The sequence below is a fragment of the Marmota flaviventris genome, chromosome 8 (assembly GCF_047511675.1).
Source record: "Marmota flaviventris isolate mMarFla1 chromosome 8, mMarFla1.hap1, whole genome shotgun sequence".
Classification (NCBI taxonomy): domain Eukaryota; kingdom Metazoa; phylum Chordata; class Mammalia; order Rodentia; family Sciuridae; genus Marmota; species Marmota flaviventris.
Genome location: NC_092505.1, coordinates 29,343,514 through 29,366,235, shown reverse-complemented (window position 1 = coordinate 29,366,235; position 22,722 = coordinate 29,343,514). Strand labels below are relative to the sequence as shown.

Here is a 22,722-nt window from a genome sequence, read left to right as displayed (position 1 = left end):
CACCTGCTCCAAGAGATTTCTGATAGTGTAAGGGAAATAAGATAAACACTGACTATAGGGCAAAGCACCAAAGTGAAACAGCCACAGGAGAGCCACAAAGAGCTACAGCGCAGGAGAATAACTGAACCACAGTTGATGTGATTGACAAAGGATTAGCACCGGAGATGGTTTATCAGATAGTCTTAATGTCTAGTAGGATTTAAGTGGGCTGAAGGGAGTGAGAGGGAAAAGGTAAGTTCTATCATAGGGGTCCAGCTTGAGAAAATAAAGTGGGAAAGTAGAATGTCTACTAAAGCAAAATAACAGGAATTCAGTTTAGTGAAAAGTACTTGTTATAGAAGCAGGGCAAGAAAAGTTTGGAAAAGAGGGATAATTCATATCTCAAATTATTAAGAGTAGTGTTTCTGATATTTTAAGAGTATATTTTATGAAAGGCACTGCCATGCTTAGAGGTTAGACATTCGTTCTATAGATAATACTTTCCCTTCCTGGGATTTTCCTCCTCCCCTTCCTCCTCCTCCTTCTTGATTTTTGTAAGAAAAGTACATGTCAGAGTATTAAGAATACTTAGGTTTACCTACAGAAATATAAAGGAGATTCTTACCTTTATCATGTGAACTTATGTAAAATTAATCCCCATCTCATAATTTCCTTTTTCTTCCATTAGGATACATTAGTTTCTTAGGTATATAATAATTAAGTACCCTAAACTAGGTGACTTAAAAATAATAGAAATTTATTCTTTCACCATTGTGGTGGATAGAAATCCCAAATTAGGATGATGGTGGGATTGGTTCCTTCTGAAGCTCTCAGAGTATATATGTTCCTTGGATCTCTCCCAGCTTCTGGGGGTGGCTGGAAACCCCTGGCACTTCTCTGTTTGTAGATGTGTCACTCTGACCTCTGCCTCCATTTTCTCATGTGGTTCTTCTTGTGTCTCTGTGCCTCTGTCCAGATTTCACTCTTGTGAGAATACATATCAGATCAAGATCCACACTAATGATGCCAACCTTATTGTGGCTAATCTGACTAAACTTGAAATGATTCTATTTCCAAATAAGTTCATGTTCACAGGTACTGAAGGTTAAGACTTAAAGTATTTGTGTGTGTGTGTGTGTGAGCTGGGCACAATTTAACCCATAACAGGTGATTAATTTTTTAATACATCAAATAATTAATATACAAATAAACCTCAGTTCCATTATCTATATGATAAACATAATGCTATCAACAAAGGTTGCTGTGAAGATGAAATTTTACATAAAAAGCCCAGCATGGGACAGGGTTATCTATACAGTTGGTATGCAGTAAATATTAATATTCTTTAGCTGAGATACCTAATTCCAGAGGAACTTCAGAAATAGATTATTTAGTTAGGTCCTATATAAATATCTGATGGTAAGTACCAGATCTTACCAGTTTAAAACAAAGCCATAAGCATCATATAAATAACCAAAAGAAACACATGACTTGAAAGGACATTTAGTTGCTGTAAACTAACCTTAGAGAACCAAGATATTGAATATTTGCAAAGTTAATATTTCCCAACTCTGCTTGCCCCTCTACTATAACTCTACCTATATTTATACCATATAGTTAGTGGTGTTAGAAAGTAGCTAATTGCTACATTACTTGAGCTGCTTAAGAATTTCTCTTCTCTATTTCTCCCTCTCAATATTCCATGGCTAGGTTTTAATGGTCTAGATAATTACCTGAACTTTCTACTTTTCTTCACCCTTTGGCACTAACTCATGCTAATGTGAAGATATCATCTGGCACATTTTTTTTTCAATCTCAATAAGGTAAATTACCAAACCTCAGTTGAAACATTTCTACTTTATCCTGACTTTTCAAATTGATTGCTTCCTCATGTCTTCACTTAATTTGGTTCGTGCAGATATAATCATATATGAATGGGGAGGCTTCTTTGCTGTCAGTAAGTTTGGCATCCATAAGGGATTGTATATGGGAATTCTGGAATTTATAATCCTTTTCACTCTGTCATTAATTAAAAATACCCCAGAGACACATTGGGAGTGACCCAGGGTTAAGGGGCTAGAGGTTAAGCCTTTTGGCTTTGAGTCTCCAGTTTGAATTTGATCTAAGCTGGTAATAAACAAGAGCTACTGCTATTTGATATCAGTTTGGTGACCCATGTGGAATGAATTAGTAATCTCAGTTTTTGTTCTGGTAGACAGGTGTCCTCATGTAGCCAGAGTTGATAGCATCTGCAGAAGAGTCCAACCACCTAAAAATGGAAAGAAATGACTTCTTAAATTGTCTCTTGTCCTGCTAGGATTGTGATTCAGTAACATAGGAAAATACAAGGGTTTAGGATTCCACATACCCAACTTGTAGAAAAACTACATGAATAAATGTGATCAAAGTATGACCCAGACAGTGGGTCAAACAAGAATCAGGAGGTAGGACTAAAAGAAATTTAAAATCTTCAGCTTCTCGTTTTTTATCTTCCTGTTTGGTTGTCATGAGAATCTGTGCTTGTGGAAGGAGCACTGATTATCCTTGCCCAGGGCAGATGGGTATAACCCTTGATCATTGAATTTGGCAGTGGCAGGACAGAAGGAATGAACTGATTAAAAAGGGGATACACTAGTAATTTTGTAAGAATAAAACTATGACAAGTATATTACCTTTTTTGTTTGTTTGTTTAGAGATGTGATGCACTGAATTGAAATAAGAACAAAAAAATTATTACTGAACTTAGGCTATTTGGATCTTGGTTTACTCTAAGTTTTCTGTTAGAATTAATTTGGATCCATCTGTACCTTCACCTATTTTTTTTTAATTTTTTATTGTTGGTTGTTCAAAACATTACAAATTTCTTGACATATCATATTCCACACTTTGATTCAAGTGGGTTATGAACTCCCACCTTCACCCCATACACAGATTGCAGAATCACATCAGTTACACATCCATTGATTTACATATTGCCATACTAGTGTCTGTTGTGCTCCGCTGCCTTTCCCATCCTCCATCATCCCCCCTCCCCTCCTCTCCCCTCCCCTCCCCTCCTCTCTCTCTACCCCCTCCACTGTATAACATGAGGGTCTCCTTCCATTTCCATGCAATTTCCCTTCTCTCTCCCCTTCCCTCCCACCTCTCATCCCTGTTAAATGTTAATCTTCTTCTCATGCTCTTCGTCCCTACTCTGTTCTTAGTTACTCTCCTTATATCCAAGAAGACATTTGGCATTTGTTTTTTAGGGATTGGCTAGCTTCACTTAGCATAATCTGCACTAATGCCATCCATTTCCCTGCAAATTCTATGATTTTGTCATTTTTTAATGCAGAGTAATACTCCATTGTGTATAAATGCCACATTTTTTTTATCCATTCATCTATTGAAGGGCATCTAGGTTGGTTCCACAGTCTTGCTATTGTGAATTGTGCTGCTATGAACATTGATGTAGCAGTGTCCCTGTAGCATGCTCTTTTTAGGTCTTTAGGGAATAGACCAAGAAGGGGAATAGCTGGGTCAAATGGTGGCTCCATTCCCAGCTTTCCAAGAAATCTCCATACTGCTTTCCAAATTGGCCTCACCGATTCGCAGTCCCACCAGCAATGTACAAATGTACCCTTTTCCCCACATCCTCGCCAGCACTTGTTGTTGTTTGACTTCATAATGGCTGCCAATCTTACTGGAGTGAGATGGTATCTTAGGGTGGTTTTGATTTGCATTTCTCTGACAGCTAGAGATGGTGAGCATTTTTTCATGTACTTGTTGATTGACTGTATGTCCTCCTCTGAGAAGTGTCTGTTCAGGTCCTTGGCCCATTTGTTGATTGGGTTGTTTGTTCTCTTATTGTCTAATTTTTTGAGTTCTTTGTATACTCTGGATATTAGGGCTCTATCTGAAGTGTGAGGAGTAAAGATTTGTTCCCAGGATGTAGGCTCTCTATTTACCTCTCTTATTGTTTCTTTTGCTGAGAAAAAACTTTTTAGTTTGAGTAAGTCCCATTTGTTGATTCTAATTATTAACTTTTGTGCTATGGGTGTCCTATTGAGGAATTTGGAGCCCGACCCCACCGAATGTAGATCGTAGCCAACTTTTTCTTCTATCAGACGCCGTGTCTCTGATTTGATATCAAGCTCCTTGATCCATTTTGAATTAACTTTTGTGCATGGCGAGAGAAAGGGATTCAGTTTCATTTTGTTGCATATGGATTTCCAGTTTTCCCAGCACCATTTGTTGAAGATGCTATCCTTCCTCCATTGCATGCTTTTAGTCCCTTTATCAAATATAAGATAGTTGTAGTTTTGTGGATTGGTTTCTGTGTCCTCTATTCTGTACCATTGGTCCACTCGCCTGTTTTGGTACCAGTACCATGCTGTTTTTGTTACTATTGCTCTGTAGTATAGTTTGAAGTCTGGTATTGCTATACCGCCTGATTCACACTTCCTGCTTAGCATTGTTTTTGCTATTCTGGGTCTTTTATTTTTCCATATGAATTTCATGATTGCTTTCTCTATTTCTACAAGAAATGCCGTTGGGATTTTGATTGGCATTGCATTAAACCTATAGAGAACTTTTGGTAATATCGCCATTTTGATGAGGTTAGTTCTGCCTATCCATGAACAGGGTATATTTTTCCATCTTCTAAGATCTTCTTCTATTTCTCTCTTTAGGGTTCTGTAGTTTTCATTGTATAAGTCTTTCACCTCTTTTGTTAGGTTGATTCCCAAGTATTTTATTTTTTTTGAAGATATTGTGAATGGAGTGGTTGTCCTCATTTCCATTTCAGAGGATTTGTCACTGATATACAGGAATGCCTTTGATTTATGCGTGTTGATTTTATATCCTGCCACTTTGCTGAATTCATTTATTAGCTCTAATAGTTTCTTTGTAGACCCTTTTGGGTCTGCTAGGTATAGAATCATGTCATCAGCAAATAGTGATAATTTAAGTTCTTCTTTTCCTAATTTTATGCCTTTAATTTCTTTCGTCTGTCTAATTGCTCTGGCCAGTGTTTCGAGAACTATGTTGAACAGAAGTGGAGAGAGAGGGCATCCCTGTCTTGTTCCAGATTTTAGAGGGAATGCCTTCAGTTTTTCTCCATTCAGAATGATGCTAGCCTGAGGCTTAGCATAGATTGCTTTTACAATATTGAGGTATGTTCCTGTTATCCCTAGTTTTTCTAGAGTTTTGAACATAAAGGGATGCTGTACTTTGTCGAATGCTTTCTCTGCATCTATCGAGATGATCATATGGTTCTTATTTTTAAGTCTATTGATGTGGTGAATAACATTTATTGATTTCCGTATATTGAACCGGCCTTGCATCCCAGGGATGAATCCTACTTGATCATGGTGCACACTTTTTTTGATATGTTTTTGTATCCGATTCGCCAGAATTTTATTGAGGATTTTTGCATCTGGTTCATTAGAGATATTGGTCTGTAGTTTTCTTTTTTTGAAGTGTCTTTGTCTGGTTTAGGTATCAGGGTGATGTTGGCCTCGTAGAATGAATTTGGAAGTTCTCCCTCTTTTTCTATTCCCTGAAGTAGCTTGAAAAGTATTGGTATTAGTTCCTCTTTAACGGTTTTGTAAAACTCTGCTGTATACCCATCCGGTCCTGGGCTTTTCTTAGTTGGTAGTCTTTTGATGGTTTCTTCTATTTCCTCAATTGATATTGGTCTGTTTAGGTTGTCTATATCCTCCTGACTCAATCTGGGCAGATCATATGACTGAAGAAATTCATGGATACCTTCACTATCTTCTAATTTATTGGAGTATAAGGATTCAAAATAATTTCTAATTATCTTCTGTATTTCTGAAGTGTCTGTTGTGATATTGCCTTTTTCATCCTGTATGCTAGTAATTTGATTTCTCTCTCTTCTTCTCTTCGCTAGCATGGCTAAAGGTCTGTCGATTTTGTTTATTTTTTCAAAGAACCAACTTTTAGTTTTGTCAATTTTTTCAATTGTTTCTTTTGTTTCGATTTCATTAATTTCAGCTCTGATTTTAATTATTTCTTGCCTTCTACTTCTTTTGCTGTTGTTTTGCTCTTCTTTTTCTAGGATTTTGAGATGAAGCATGAGATCATTTATTTGTTGGTTTTTCCTTTTTTTAAGGAATGAACTCCAAGCAATGAATTTTCCTCTTAGAACTGCTTTCAATGTGTCCCATAGATTCCGATATGTTGTGTCTGTGTTTTCATTTATCTCTAAGAATTTTTTAATTTCCTCCTTGATGTCTTCTATAACCCATTGTTCATTCAGTAACCTATTGTTCATTCTCCAAGTGATGCATGAATTTTCCTTCCTTCTTTTATCGTTGATTTTCAGTTTCATTCCATTATGATCAGATAAGATGCATGGTATTATCTCTACTCCTTTATATTGTCTAAGAGTTTCCCTGTGACATAATATATGATCTATTTTTGAGAAGGATCCATGTGCTGCTGAGAAAAAAGTGTAATTGCTTGATGTTGGTTGGTATATTCTATATATGTCAATTAAGTCTAGGTTATTAATTGTGTTATTGAGTTCTATAGTTTCCTTATTCAACTTTTGTTTGGAAGATCTGTCCAGTGGCAAGAGAGGTGTGTTGAAGTCTCCCATGATTATTGTATGGTGGTCTATTAGACTCTTGAACTTGAGAAGAGTTTGTTTGATGAACATAGCTGCACCATTGTTTGGGGCATAAATATTTATGATTGTTATGTCTTTTTGGTGTATGGTTCCCTTGAGCAGTATGTAGTGTCCCTCTTTATCCCTTTTGATTAAATTTGGCTTGAAATCTATTTTATTTGATATGAGTATGGACACTCCTACTTGTTTCCAAAGTCCATATGAGTGATATGATTTTTCCCAACCTTTCACCTTCAGCCTGTGTATGTCTTTTCCTATCAAATGCGTCTCCTGTAGGCAGCATGTTGTTGGGTCTTGTTTTGTGATCCATTCTACTAGCCTGTGTCTCTTAATTGGTGAGTTTAAGCCATTAACATTTAGGGTTATTATTGAGATGTGGGTTGTTCTTCCAGCCATATTTGTTTATTTCTGTTACTAAACATGGTTTGTTTTCCTCTTTGATTATTTACCCCCCGCCTTTACTGTCCTACCTCCCACTGTTGGTTTTCATTGTTATTTTCCATTTCCTCCTCCTGTAATGTTTTGCTGAGGATGTTTTGAAGAGATGGTTTTCTAGCTGCAAATTCTTTTAACTTTTGTTTATCGTGGAAGGTTTTAATTTCATCTTCCATCCTGAAGCTTAATTTCGCTGGATACACAATTCTTGGTTGGAACCCATTTTCTTTCAGTGTTTGAAATATGTTATTCCAGGATCTTCTAGCTTTCAGAGTCTGTGTTGAAAGATCAGCTGTTATCCTGATTGGCTTACCCCTAAATGTAATCTGCTTCCTTTCTCTTGTAGCTTTTAAAATTCTCTCCTTATTCTGTATGTTGGGCATCTTCATTATAATGTGTCTAGGTGTGGATCTCTTATGATTTTGCACATTCGGCGTCCTGTAGGCTTCTAGAATTTGGGATTCTGTCTCATTCTTCAAGTCTGGGAAGTTTTCTCGTATTATTTCATTGAATAGATTGCTCATTCCTTTGGTTTGGAGTTCTGTACCTTCCTGTATCCCAATGACTCTTAAGTTTGGTCTCTTAATGTTATCCCATATTTCTTGGATGTTCTGCTCATGGTTTCTTAACAGTCTTGCTGAGCTGTCTATGTTCTTTTCCAGTTGAAATACTTTGTCTTCATTGTCTGATGTTCTATCTTCTAAGTGTTCTACTCTGCTGGTAGTATTCTCCATTGAGTTTTTAAGTTGGATTATTGCTTCCTGCATTTCTAGGATTTCTGTTTGTTTGTTTTTTATAACCTCTATCTCCCTGTATAGTTGATCCTTTGCTTCCTGGATTTGTTTGCGTAATTCATTGTCGAAGTGATCTTTCATTGTCTGATTTTGCTGTCTAATGTCTTCCTTGATACTCCAGATCATCTGAAGCATGTATATCCTGAATTCTTTATCTGACATTCCATCTGCTGCAGCTGTTACCTCTTCTAAAGTTGCATTGACCTGCATTGCTTGTGGTCCTTTCTTTCCTTGTCTTTTCTTACTGCTTGCGTTTCTTTCCTGCAGGCGCGGGCGGCAGCTCTGCTCTCTCCTTATTCCAATTGGGGTGTCATGACTACCACGCCAGCAGGTCACTGGACCTGTTCTGGGCACTGGCGGCGGCTCTGTTCTGCCCCTACTCCAATTGGGGTGACGAGTGTACCATGCCGGCAGGCCACCGGGCCTGATCCGCCGGTCGGTTGCAGGTTTGCCTACCCTGCAGGCGCGGGCGGCGGCTCTGCTCTGCCCCTACTCCAAATGGGGTGACGTGTCTGTCGTACCGGCAGGCCACTGGGCCTGTCCCGCTGGTCGGTCGCAGGTCTGCCCACCTTTCGGGCATGGGTGGTGCCTCTGCTCTGCCCCTACTCCAATTGGGGTGTCGTGACTACCCCGCCGGCAGGTCGCTGGGTCTGTTCCTGGCACGGGCGGCGACTCTGCTCTGCCCCTACTCCAATTAGGGTGATGTGTGTACCACACCGGCAGGCTCCTGGGCCTGATCCGCCGGTCTGTCGCAGGTCTGCCTACCTTGCAGTCACGGGCGGCGGCTCTGCCCTGCCCCTCCTACCACGCCTGCGGACCGCTGGGCCTGATCTGCAGGTTGGTCACAGGTCTGCTTACCCTGTGGGCACGGGTGGCGGTTCCGCTCCACCCCCTCTCCAATTGGGGTCACGTGACCACCACACTGGCAGGGCCTGATCCGGGCGTGGGCGAAGGATCTGCTCTGCCCCTACTCCAGTTGGGGTGACGTGTGTACCACGCTGGCAGGCCACTGGGCCTGACCTGCCAGTCTGTCACAGGTCTGCTTACCTTGCCGGCGCGGGTGGCGGCTCTGCCCTGCCCCTCCTACCATACCCGTGTACCACTGGGTCGCGGGTCTGCCCACCTTGCGGGCGCGGGTGGCGGCTCCGCTCCGCCCGCTCTCCAATTGGGGTCTCGCGATCACCATGCCGGCGAGCGGCTGGGCCTGCTCCGGGCGCTGGCGGCGGCCTGGCTCCTCCCCTCTGGCTCGACGACAAATCGAGGGAGACTTGGGTGTCTGTGCCTCACGCCCCCTACCAGGAGACCAACTGTTTCTGTCGCCGCTGGTATTGATGAAGTTCTCTCCTCCGCCGCTTTCTGATGACATCAGATCTCTTCATGTTGGTATCCTATGCGAATGGCAGCATTTCGTTCCCCTTGCTGGGCAACCAAAGCAACGGGTGAGTCCTGACCGGCCCTCAGCAGGACCCGGACCGAGAAGCAGTTTCCGCGGGCTCCTAGCCCTGGGTCAGGGCAGTTCCGGGAGCCGGAACTCGGCCCCTCTGTGCTCGGTGTACGCTCTGATAAGAGCAGGCTCCAAGAAGCAGCCCCTGCGGGCTCAGTTCCGGGAGCCGGAACTCGGCCGCTCCGTGCTCGGTATATGCTCTGATAAGAGCAAGCTCCAAGAAGCAGTTTCCACTGGCTCCTTAGCCCAGGGCCAGGGCAGTTCCAAGGGCCGGAACTCGGCCGCTCCGTGCTCGGTGTATGCTCTGATAAGAGCAGGCTCCAAGAAGCAGCCTCCGCAGGCTCCCCAGCCCTGGGCTAGGGCAGTTCCGGGAGCCGGAACTCGGCCGCCCCGCGCTCGGTGCTCGCTCCGATAAGAGCAGGCTCTAAGAAGCACCCAGGCACTAAGCCCGAGCAATCTGTCCAGAAGCCGCAGGCGAATGGCAGCCTGAAATTACCTGTTCTATGGCTGAATGAGCTGCGGTCAGTCGAAAACAGGGATGGTGACGTCAGCTCTCCAACATGGTGGCCGCTGGCCTCCTCTGTGGTCTGACCGGTGTGGAGAACCGAGATGGACCGCTTCCTTCTCCCATCTTGAGCGCTGTATCCCTGCGTCGCTATCTCCTCGTTTCCTAGCGCGCGCTGCAGACTCTAGCCGCGGGGCAATTTGCTGAATAAGCAGCGTTACCCTCCGTGCGACAAATCTCTCGCGTTTGAGTCCCCGTAGCCGATCCTCCTGCGATGGAAATCCTTCCTCCAGGTTCCGGAGCACCCCACTATTGCTGGAAATTCCTAACAAGATAGCCTTTAGCCGTCCTGACTTGTCATACTCCCACACAGTGATGCAGCACACGGGGGCAATGCACTCCCCTCGCCGCCATCTTCCCCTATCCATTCCCAAATTTCTTCACCTATTTTTTTAAAAAATGTGTATTAATGGGGCTGGGGATGTGGCTCAAGCGGTAGCGCGCTTGCCTGGCATGCATGCGGCCCAGGTTCGATCCTCAGCACCATACACAGACAAAGATGTTGTGTCTGTCGAAAACTAAAAAATAAACATTAAAAATTCTCTCTCTCTCTCTCTCTCTTTAAAAAAAATGTGTATTAATGCAGGTGTGTGTGTGTGTGTGTGTGTGTGTGTGTGTGTGTGAATGCCAGAAGTGGGAAACTGGGAAGCTAAATGGAGTATAGAAATATTTAATCCTTTAATATGCTTATATTTATTTTCTTTATATTCATTAAAATAGAAATCATTAGTATTAACTTTATCTTGCTATTTTTAATGAGCTTTGAAGCTACAATGCTGGGGCAAATATTACTTTATATTTTTAGTTCAAGTTTGTGGGCTTTGTGTGAAGTTCCAGCTTTAAGTATGTATATCAGTGCTATAGAGACGTCGTGGCTGTCTCCTTAGTACATCTTATCAGATAGACTTCTTCAAAGATAAATTCAACAGTCTGTGAATTTAGTACCATGAATTTCATGTCTAGCTAAGGTATAATCAAACCACATTTATGATTCTGTTTTCTTCATTCCCTTTTACTATAAAATGTCTTACTTTGAGTTTTGACTTTTTGTTACTCCTCCAGAACCAAGTTATTTCATAGACTTTTTTCTCTAATTGGTGTTGTCTTTGAGGTGCCATTATAAATAATTTTGCATCAAATGTTAGGGCCTGATTGTTGATTGAATATAAAAATTGAACCATATAAAATTGCTTACATTTTTTGCCTTTGATATAAAACATCAGTTTCATATGGATCAGCCTTACTACTTTGAAATTTGCATTTATAACAATTCCAGTGGCATTTCATGATAATGTAAAAACAGTTGGAGTGAAGTGAGTCAGTGAATAAAATATTATAGAAGGAGAACTTTTATTGAGATAGTCAAAGCCCCATCCTGTAAGTTGTTACTATTATATATACAAGTGGCATATATTTTTTGTTTCTTAGGAATGGCATAAGTATAGCACCAAAACATTAGAAAATAATTGCAGCACATAATTCTTTATTGGCTTACTTTTAAATTTAAATTTTTAAACCAAAATAGTACATATTAAGAAGCTGCTTCAGTAATGCTCTTAGGATCAAAAAAGTTTTAAAATAAAAACTTTTATTTGGTCAAAATTTGATATCTCATTAAACTATCCTACTTCCTTGCTGTGTAGGTTTTGATAAAGAGAGTGTTCTAGAAGATCAGCTACAAAGTATTGAGATTTTGATGCCATTTTCAGAAAATCAGATATAACAGATGTGCTGCTATTCCCATTTTTAAAACAAGTAAATTCTTGCTTAGAGGCACTAAGCAATTACTCATAGACTCATTCATCATTGTCAGACCTAGTTTTCAAACTCAATTCATTTGGACTCTATACACATTCTTTCACTGAACCACAAAGGAACTTGTTTCTGGTGACATCACAAAATATTTTCTGCTTTACGTATACTTTATTTACCAATCAGCATAATGAGGGACATCACTGAAAATGAACTCTGTTTACAATATATATTGAGCCTGATATAGGAAATGCATTTTCCAACTGACTAATTTAATCAGAAATAATTTTCACTTTGAGGTTTATGGTTTGAAATTTTTTTTTCTGAAAACCTATTTTTTTCTGGAACAAGATATAGGAGAGTAAGAGAGACATTCAGTAGGATTGCTGAATTGAAGCAGATGTAACCAGGTACCTTCATTCTAGTTATTTTTACTCTGTTTTTGTGACAAGATCTAGAGAAAAGTACATCACTAAGTTCCTATGACCTCTAAATCCCATCCATGAGTGAATAAAGAAAGGGGACATCATGAACTAGCCTATTATTTGGTATTATTTTTATTGTTCTTGTTGGGACAAAATTGAATCCTATGACTTTGTAAGCAAATATATTTGCTTCTTAACATCTATTCTGATAATACAAGAGAGCTGACTATAATATTATGTAATATCTCTTTAGTGCTATGTCCTACACAACAAAACAACATTGCTAGAATAAACTCTGTTTTATCCATCCATTCTAGAAACCACTTTCATTAAATCCTTAGTTTTAACCAAGAAAACAGATTAGCATAAGTCCCTTTGGACTTGTTATTAATGCCATTCCATGAACCATTTAAGGGGACTTTTAAATTTAATCTCTTCTCCATTCCCTGAACACTCTTTGAAGAAAATATATATATATATATATATATATATATATATATATATATATTTTGCCTCATGGACACACATTAGTTTTAGTCAATAAAATTACTTTTCCTAGGGTTTCTTTACTAAAATATATATATGCTTATATTGGATTGCCTTTTTAGCTGCAAAAGTAATTAAGAGTTAGGTTGCCATAGATTTCCAAAACTATAATCTCCAAGGACCTATGTTTGTGACTGCATTTTCAATTGCCAATTAGATAAAGAGTATATCATGTGAATCCACTTAAATGTGTTCAGTGCTACAATCTAATCTCTTTATAAAATAGTGTTCAAGGGTACTTTGTAGGGTAAATTTGGTTTCAATTATAGTTAACCTATTTGGTCATGATTTGACTTCTGATATATACTAACATCTGTATTATAATGAATTATAGTCTAATGTAATTTTCAAATATTAAAAATAATTGTAAAACAATTAAAAATTTTTTAAAGTACAAGTTGAATAAACAAAATAAGAATAAAACTTTTAAATACAATACAGTAATTTTAATAGTAAATCACTGAAAATCTTTCTATAAACATAACTTTTGGGTTTCCTTTTATGAAGCATATAATTTGAAGATTAACTAGACATAGTGAAACTCACTATGATTTTAGTTTCTTGGATGTAATAAGATTGAAGTTCTAGATCTATTGAAGAATTTAATGACCAACTTTTGAGTATATAATACATTCCAGAGAGTAATCTAGAGGTTAAGAAAAAATAAGTATAAAGTAACCACCACCCTCATAGAGCCCATATATTAACAAATATGATCAAATAGTACAAGTTTTATGGTGGAAGTACATTCATTGAACCATGGAGTCAATAAATGAAGAGTGTTAAAAATGGAAGGAATAAAGACAGCATATATTTAGTTCTGACATTTAAAGGCATTAGATAATTTCATATGACAATTAAAATGTTCATGTTAAAGGAACAAAGAACTAACAACATCTATCTTATTTTAGAGTGTGTTTTCTTCTATAATTTATCATTCATAAAATGAAGTGTAGCCAAATACTCATTTAGGATATAGGTAAAATATTTAAACATGCTTATATGTTTTAATTTGAAGATCTAGGTTAAAATTACAGCTTATGTGTGTGAAGTCCATGTGGAATATTGTATGAATTCTAGTTATTATAAGTCCTGGAGCTGGGTAGGTGGCTTATGCCTGTGGTCCTAGCTACTTGGGAGACTGAGGCAGGAAGATTACTTGTACTTAGGAGTTTAAGGCCAGCCTAGCAACATAGTAAACCTCACCTCTTTGCAATAAAAAATTATTAATATTGCATTCATCAAGTTATTATAAGTCTATTATATCACCTATTTTCACATTTTGACATACAGTTTAATGTAGGTTGGAGCCTCCATTTATTGCTAACTGTGTAATGTTCATCTTTGTATTCTCAGAACCTAAAAACATACTGCATACATAATAAATATAATACTTGGTGAATAAAATATTAGTTTATTCATCCTTGTTGTTATATAACCCTAAAGAATTTATTTGAATATTAAGTGATATTTAAATGTATAATAAAACTTTCTATATTTTCAGTGGGAACATTTCATACTTACAGACAGATAATCTAAGTATATAGTAAATATTCAATTAATTATAACCAGTATTAAGGCTTTGCATTTAATTTTGCATGCTTTAATTAGAATATTAAAATTGAATACATCTAAAACAGAGGTATTCATTATTCAACTTTTCACATTTAGAAATATTATTCAAGCAAACACACACACTTTTCAAAAGTTGTACTCATCTTCTGCATGCTATTTTGAAATTTCATATTTTGATTGAATACAAATAGTAAATAAAATTCTGTTAATTAAAATAATCATTTTTGGGCTGGGATGATGGCTCAGTAGTAGAGGTCTTGCCTAGCATGTGTGAGGCACTGGGTTCAATTCTCAGCATCACATATAAATAAGATAAAGGTCCATTGACAACTAAAAAATATTTAAAAAATAATCATTTAAAAAAGGTTGAATAAGATTCTTTGTGAGTTTTAGTAAGTAATAAACAATTCTTATAAGTCATAATTAAAAATAGCATTGCATTTCTTTTATTAGATTAACCCACTAACAAACAGGTATATTTTTATGTTTCCACTTTTAAAAATGAATCTCCCTTGACCCCAGTTTTCCTGAATCCTTTGATTCTTATAAAATTATATTTCAAAAATTTGTTTGCACAATCAATCTTAAAATATTTGTAAAAATAATTTTCAAAAACTACATATCCCCTTGTAGATTTTGATTTTTCTTTAATTTTTATCATAAGTGTAAGCACTTGTGAAGAATAAAATATTTGCATGTGCTCATCTTAAAATAAATCACTGATGCTTGGATATATTGACATGATATGATGCTTTGGGGATATGTCAGCTCTGTTGTTTCTTGCCCCATATCCATAATCTGAATTTACTCATGAAGACATACACAAAATGAGTGGCCAGTTGTACAAAATTTATTAAAAACTATGAGTATATTAGTCTTTTGATATTTATGCATCTTAAATAATGTTATTTTAAATATGAAAGGCACTTTTTTCAATTTATATGTTTATCAATAGATTTAAATGTTAGGCTGAATTTTTTTATTTTTTTCAGTGCTGGCAATCAAACCTAGGGTCTTGGACATACTATTCAAGCACTTCTACCATTGAACTATAACCCCACTGCTTGGCTTTGTTCTTATTGTTGTTTATAAATCTAAGCTTTGAAATCTCTTGTTTATATTAAATGTTGGGAAAGGAGTTTTGTCATCATTGGGAATTCTAGGAACTCCTTTTATTTTTTTTATGTTCAAAACAAAAGAGTATTAAAAAAGAGTATGACAACTATGCTATAACAGTTATTTTTGTTAACTTAATAACTGACAATTTTATGAGGTCTTCCTTCAACCTGTTGAAAGCATATAAATTTAAAATATTGCATTTGGGGCATCCAGTTTCTCGTTTTCTGGGAGAAATATTAAAATGATTTTATTAAAACATATCAAATTACTAATCATTACATTTGATTTTTTAAAATACAGAGTCAGAAGGCTTTAAGTTAACATGGTCAGAAAAATGTCAGGAAAATTAAACTATTATTAATTTTAATACACTTTGACAATGTTATATTTTAAGAAAATACTTTATTATTTGCCTTAAATATATTTGTCAAAGCCTTAGAATTTCAGCTTCAACTCATTCAAATTAAAAAAAAAATAGGCACAGTGTAACCTACTACTTCAAGTCAGATTTCAATGTTAAACCAGTCAGGACAGACTTACATTCTATCAGAAAAACAAACACAAAAACAGGAAATACATTATGTAATGTGAATTTCTAATTAAAATAAATATGGTAAATATATTTCAAAAAACAATATTAAAATATTAGAAATTTAAAAGTGTTGAAAACATCCTATGAAAGAAATTAATAAAATTATTGATATCTAATTAACTAATACATGTTTATAATAAGTTATAAAACAAGTATAATAATCAAATATTATGTATGAAGTTAAAATTATCCATTATTTAGGAGGCAAAAGTAAGATATAATAGCTGTTATTTCTTTCATGAATGTATGTTTATTGTATTTTGAATTCTAGTGTTAAGTTTTGGGGCTCAACTTGTAGATAATAACCATGTGTAAAGTTCAGAAATACCTCCCTTAATTTCATTAAATATCAGGGCCACTCTTTTCCTGTTTATTTAATAAAAAGTGAAAATATGTTTGATATTTTCAGCTCCAATGTAGTTTTACTTTCCAACTATAGGAAGTAAAAGAATGAATGAGAATTTTATAGATTAAGTAAAATTATTGACTGTGGCTAAACATTTTATATAATTGGAAGTTTGTTCACATACCCATTGTGAAAGAGCTCATGTAATATCTTTCCATGGATTTTGTTCACTATAAATTAATATTATTTGCTTTTTATTGTTTCTTGATCTGTATTATTAAACTACTTTTCAGAAAATGGATGCCAATTCATTATATTCTGTGGGGAGTTGGCTTTTAGTATAGATATGTTGAATAAATATGCAAACTCCTTCTACAAAAGAAATACAGAGGAATGATAGTTTTAGACTGCTAAATGCTTGATTGTGTTAATAGAAAAATATTGATAAATTCAAAATATTTTTCAGTTTCATTTGTTAAATAGTGGAACTAAAGAGTACCTGGATCTTCCACTAATAAATCTATGTAATAAAATGTTTATACATAAATGTAATCCTAGAGCCCCTGTTTGGTTAGGGACTGCATGTCGAAACAGCTCTGATATTGAGAACAAACAAACAAAAACCAAACAGAATTTTAGGAATTATCAAAATGTGCAAGTGTTAAAATTGAGGGTAATATATTTGAGAGGATGGTGACAAACAATGACAACAAAACATTTCTTAAAGCAGATAAAATGATACTGTGCATGATTTGTCCTAATGCCTTAATACATTATTTCCATGGTGACATCCATGGATGGAAGTAGCATGATTAAATGATGATTTGGAGTTATTACTGTGTCAAATGTATGAAAAATGACTTATAAAGATAGAAAAAGTCAAAATAGGCAAGTGCAGTAGTCTGAAAGTGGTAAGAAGAATCTGAAATAGGTAATGATAATGGGAATGAAAAAGAGTAATTTTGATAGACATTTTGCAGAGATAGAGTCAATAGTCACCGTTTGGTTTTGGGGAAAAGCACCGAATAAAAGAAAAGAGAGAAAAATGATAGAAATTTTTCTTTCTTTTTTTTTTCTTGTTAAGTAGAGTGATGATATTAACAGAAGATAAAGGAGGAGGAGGAGGAGGAGGAGGAGAAGGAGAAGGGAAGAAAAAGGAGGTCTCAGGAGGAGTCCAGATAGGGAAGTGAAAGGAAATGTAACAAATTTTGCCTTGAACATATTGACTCATGGATACTAGATGTCCATTCTGCCATCTATCAGAAAGTTACAAGTGAATAATGCAGCCTGGAAGAGAAACTGGCAATGGAAATGTAACTTCTGATGTCATTTGCTGAAGTGATTGTTGAAGCCATGGAGAAATCTAAAATCAAAAGGAAAAAGGCTAAGCAGAAGGCTGTAAATAAACTGAAAGCAATGTTAAGAAAATGCTTTTAGTATAGAATAATTTGTTTTCTCTTCTGTACAGAGTAGATCCAAACATGTCAGCAAAGTAGAGACATAATGAATAAAGCACAGAATTAGAGGAAGTGGGATAAAAGGAATCCACTGGCACAAAATGTGGGTTTAGAAGGAGTAAGGGAAAAGGCGATTGTACTTTGTAGATAACAAAGTAAAAGTAAAGGTTGAAGAAGAGCATAAAGTGGAGAGCTGAACACAAGGATTTATGCTACAGAGTCTGCACTTATTGATAGAAAGGATGGGGTTATGGTCAGAGATGTTTAAAGGTGTAGGGAAAAGAAAATTAGGCACTGTCGCAGGACCATATTGATATAGGCAAAATGAGGTTCACAAAAATATGGAGAAACTCAGTTGTAATTATCAGGTTAAAATAAAATTTGATTATGAGGCTTCATGACATGTTCCAGCAAAACTTTGCAGATGAAAGGAAAAGAGAGCAGGATTGAAAGTTGGAGAGGAATGAAGAATTCTATATGATGAAGTTGACATCCATTCATGGTAGAAAATTAATGATGTAAGAGATTTAAATGGCTAAATTGAGTCTCACTAAAATGGCAGCTAGTTGCTTGAGATTTGGGATGGCAGCTGTAACACATATGGTTAAGAACTTAAAATAGGGTCAAGAAGGTAAATTTCATCCCCAGCCTGAGAGACTTTGGGTTTCTGGTAAAGATGAAGGGTTGAATTTTCTCATTTAGTCTTACTCATTCCCCAAACTCCATTAAAATAATAGTAAAGGGACATATTCATGACTCTATAACTCAATGACAAGACAAGCCAAGAAAGTAGCAAATAAATATGGGAACTGGAAATCTGAGTCAATGGCAAAAAATAGAGAAGTCTTGAGAAAGCAAAACCCTAATCATTGGACTAAAAAGCTTAGAAGTAATTAGTTTGTATCACAGATTCCACCAAATCACAATCATTGGTCTAGTGTCCTTGGTTATTAGGAGACCAAAAAGCTGTTAGACCACTAAGTTCCTTCTGCCACTTTTCAGGTCTAGCAACTAACCCTGTTAAGACAGAAGAACACTAGGAATTCATTCTCTGGGGTAGGTCAGGTGGAGGCTAAGCACAACTGAGCACAGAGATGTTTCACTAAAAATTATGGCTTTAATTGAAAGTTTATAAATTGAAAATAACTGTTGTCTTGCAATTGATGTTCCCCAATCAAAACAAAAACAGAGTGGGATCTAAAGATAGGATGTTTTTGATTCTTCTCTAGAAACAATTAAGTTGAAAGATCTAAAATTAAAATGAAAGATTCTGTACAGAAATGGTTCTGCAAAGTTTCTCTACAGTAAATACCCAAACCGATGAGCCTCTTTTCCCATACAACACAAAGGAAATTTCCACACGTTGTTTTGGTTACATGTTTATAAATATAAGCAGGCAATAAATCTGAGACAATTAAGAACAGAATTTGTTATGAAAGTTTGTCATGAAGTATTAAAGAAGAAAAACAAATTTCAGAAAAGAGAGACTATGCAAAAAAAAACTTGAATAATGGAAATACTTAGACCAGAAATATTGTCTTTAAAAAAGAAATATGCAAATTAATTTTCAGAAAATAAAATAGCTTTGGGCATGTAAAAATATGAGAGGAAAATAATAGGTCACTTTATGGACTAATACCACCAGTTACCGGTGATAGTTCTGCTTCCTCATATGTTGAAGTATAATATTAGAGAAGCACGATGAAGCAAACATATAAAGTAGGGTTTATTTAAAAAGGGGTTGGGGCTGGGATTGTGGCTCAGCAGTAGAGTGCTCACTTAGTACAGGTGGGACCCGGGTTCGATTCTCAGCACCACATAAAAATAAAGGCATTGTGTCCATCTACCAAAAAAAAAAAAAAAAAAAAAAAAGATATTCTCTTTCCCTCTCTTTCTCTCTTTAAAAAAAAGGGGGGGGGTAAGATAGACTTTTCCCAAGAGGAAGAAGGGGGCCATACAGTATCCTGGTATCCCAAGAAGTGAGGCATTAGGCCTTTTTTTTATGGGTCTAGGCTTCCTTTGTTCTCCTGCTCTCTACCCCTTACCTTTCTCCTTCCTTCATACCTGACCCAGGAGATGTTCAGATGGGATGGCTGAAAGATGAGAAGCAGATGGACAGGGGAAGGGCCAGATGGAGCAGCCCAGGACACATTAAATAACAACTTTTATAACTCCCTGTAGGGAGGGACAATTCTTGGGACAGGTTACCTTAGCAACAGGTTGGAACAGGGGTAGGTTAAGGGTGAAAGAAGGGCTCTAAAGTCATTTCAATCCCTCAGGGGGCAATCTCTAACTTCCCAGACTCACTCAAATTGACCTCCTGATCTGACCTGACTCGATTTACCTATGTATATTGACTGCCTGTCTAATTCTGGCTTCAGAGAGATAAACTACAGAAAAACTGTCATAAAATAAAATGAGAAACAAGACTAAGGAAATAAAAAAAATATAAAGAAAATTAAGGAGATGGTGAAGGATGCCTAATATTTGAACAATATGAATTCTAAAAAGGAAGAACCAAGAAAAGAAGGAAGAGGAAATTTTCAAATGAATAATTCAAGAAGTTCCCACAAGTTTAATATGAGATATCAATCAAATATCCCACTAATTATCTAGTAAAATACATGAAAATAGAAAATCATAAGCATGTCACTATGAAATTTTAGGAGAATGTGGAAAAATATTTGGTCTAAATATTCCCAAATTGGGAAAAAATAGTTTTCATACAAAAAAAAAAAAATCAAGAAATTGAATGGTATCAAACTCTGAAATAGTAGCCAAATCCAGAAAATAGAAGGCAATGGGGGTGTCACTCCCAAATTCTTTTTTTGCAGGGGTATCAGGGATTGAACTCAGGGGCACTAGACCCCTGAATCTCATCCCCAACCCTATTTTATATTTTATTTAGAGACAGGGTCTCACTGAATTGCTCAGTGCCTCATTTTTGCTGAGGCTGGCTTTGAACTTCTGATCCTCCTACTTCAGTCTCCTGAGCCTCTGGGATTACAGGGCCACTCCCACTCCCAAATTATGAGGTAAAATTAAATTAAATGCCAATTTAAGCAATGAACTAAAGGTAAAAAAAAAAAAAAAAAAAAGATAATTCTAGACATACCAGCTCTCTAAAACTGTGATTCACATTTACCCTTTTTCAGAAAGCTACTGGAAAGCTACTGGAAGAGTTCCCCCTTTAATACCAAGAAGTAAACATAGGAAAGGCAACATGGTATTTAGGAAAAATGAGATTCTACACAAGAGAAACTGAGGGAATCCAGCCATGATGGCAAATGGAAATCCTAAGACAACAGCCATAGAACATTCCTTGACACAATCACTGCAGTTGGGAGAAGGGTAAAATCTCTGGAGAGATTTTAAAAAGAGAATGTAAGATGAATTTGAAGACAGTAAAAGGAAATGTATTCAATTTGTTGAGCATTTGAGTTCAAATTGAAAATAACGCAAATGCCAAAATAATATAATAGTTAATTTTAGAGAAAACAAAGCGAGATGAAAAACTTCACGTTGCATAATTAGCTATAAATATTCTTTTATGAGGTAAACTGTTTCAAATACTGAAATATTATCTAATAAAAGTTGAATTCAAACTATTTTGGGAGGACTTGTGCTTGAGATGGAGATAGTGAAAATGTTAAATGTTGCACTACCATAGAGAAAAATTCAATAGCTAATATTTAATATATGAGAATCAATAGGTATTAATATAATCAAATTTCTCAGAAAAAATGGACTTAAAATGAAAAATTTGTTAATAAATATAGGGAACAGGAAATTGGAGAGAATTAATTCATAAAAGTGGTACATGTTTTGTCTTTATAAAATCTGCACTATAATCTTGGCCGAATGGATCACTAAGTGTTATTTTTATTATTTTTAGTACCATAACAGAGATAGTAATAGGAACGTGAGAAAGGGTAGGGAAATTTTAGATTGAAGATTTTGGAGGAGGAGCAATGTCAAATGAAACCAGTCAAATTGCAGCTGTCGAGGTGGACAACAGGAAGTAAGCTCAGTTGAAACTCCAGGAGCTGAAGAGGTAGAAGAACCGCTGACACACATGGTATTGGAAGGATTAATATATGGATGATGCTAAGAGCTGTTCATCTTTGGGGATGACCACTAATGAACAAATTCAAAGGGAATAATTCAGTTCGCTGACTGATAGCTCCAATATTTGAGGTGAAAATGAAGCACATGATTGAAAGCTAAGGCAATGAAGCAACTGAAAGTTGAAAATCTGTATTGAATTATAAAAACCTCCCAGCTAGAGGCTCACTGAAGTGTTAAATTCTAAAATTCAAACATTATTTCCTCATGAGTATGCTTCTCCAATTTATATGCCCTCAAGTTTATGATAGTCAAAGGGAGAGTTCTCATGGAGAGGGAAATAGTTGCCTTTTTTTTTTTACAAAACTGAAATACAATAAATCAAAGCTACACTTACCCCTCTGTCAGGGGTGATATAGTTCTTGCTAATAACCTAACTTCCAAGGTAGAGACACAACCAAGAGTGAACATTCCATAAGAGACTCAAATCATACTAAAAATTGTTGAAAATTCGTGGCTTATCTCATATTTTCTATACCATTTTTATGTTTTCATCATACCAATTAAAATTCGGGGGAAAAGTACTAGATAAAAGTTTGTTTGCTTGTTGTGGTATATTTGGCTAAAAATAAAAAGAAATCTGGAAAGTCTTACCATGAAGCTTTATAAACAGTTCAAATGTTGCAAGCAGGAGGCTAACATGGATGGACAATTAGTGTCTCTTAACTCTTTCTAGGGTATGGTGGTTTTTAATCGCAGAAATTTTATTATGAGTGAGAAGTCATTTCCATCTTACCTTCATCTTACTTTTGTTCATCTTTAGCATTTCAGCAAACAAATACAGAAAATTGCCATAGGGTAAAAAGGAGAAGAAAGGAGAAAACAGGAAGGTTTTTAGATTCCATCTTGTTATTCTTAAAAGTATAAACAACAACAACAACAAAAATTGGCTGAAGGAGTTACTGAGAGAAAGGAAGTAACGAAATTCCACTGT

The 22,722-nt window shown here is 36.4% G+C and overlaps 1 pseudogene; it reads right to left on the bottom strand.

Moving 5' to 3' along the window:
- The window catches only part of LOC114087804 (GTP cyclohydrolase 1 pseudogene), a 110,315-nt pseudogene extending 101,287 nt beyond the window's left edge, over positions 1-9,028 (bottom strand).
- Positions 9,029-22,722: the final 13,694 nt, after the last annotated feature.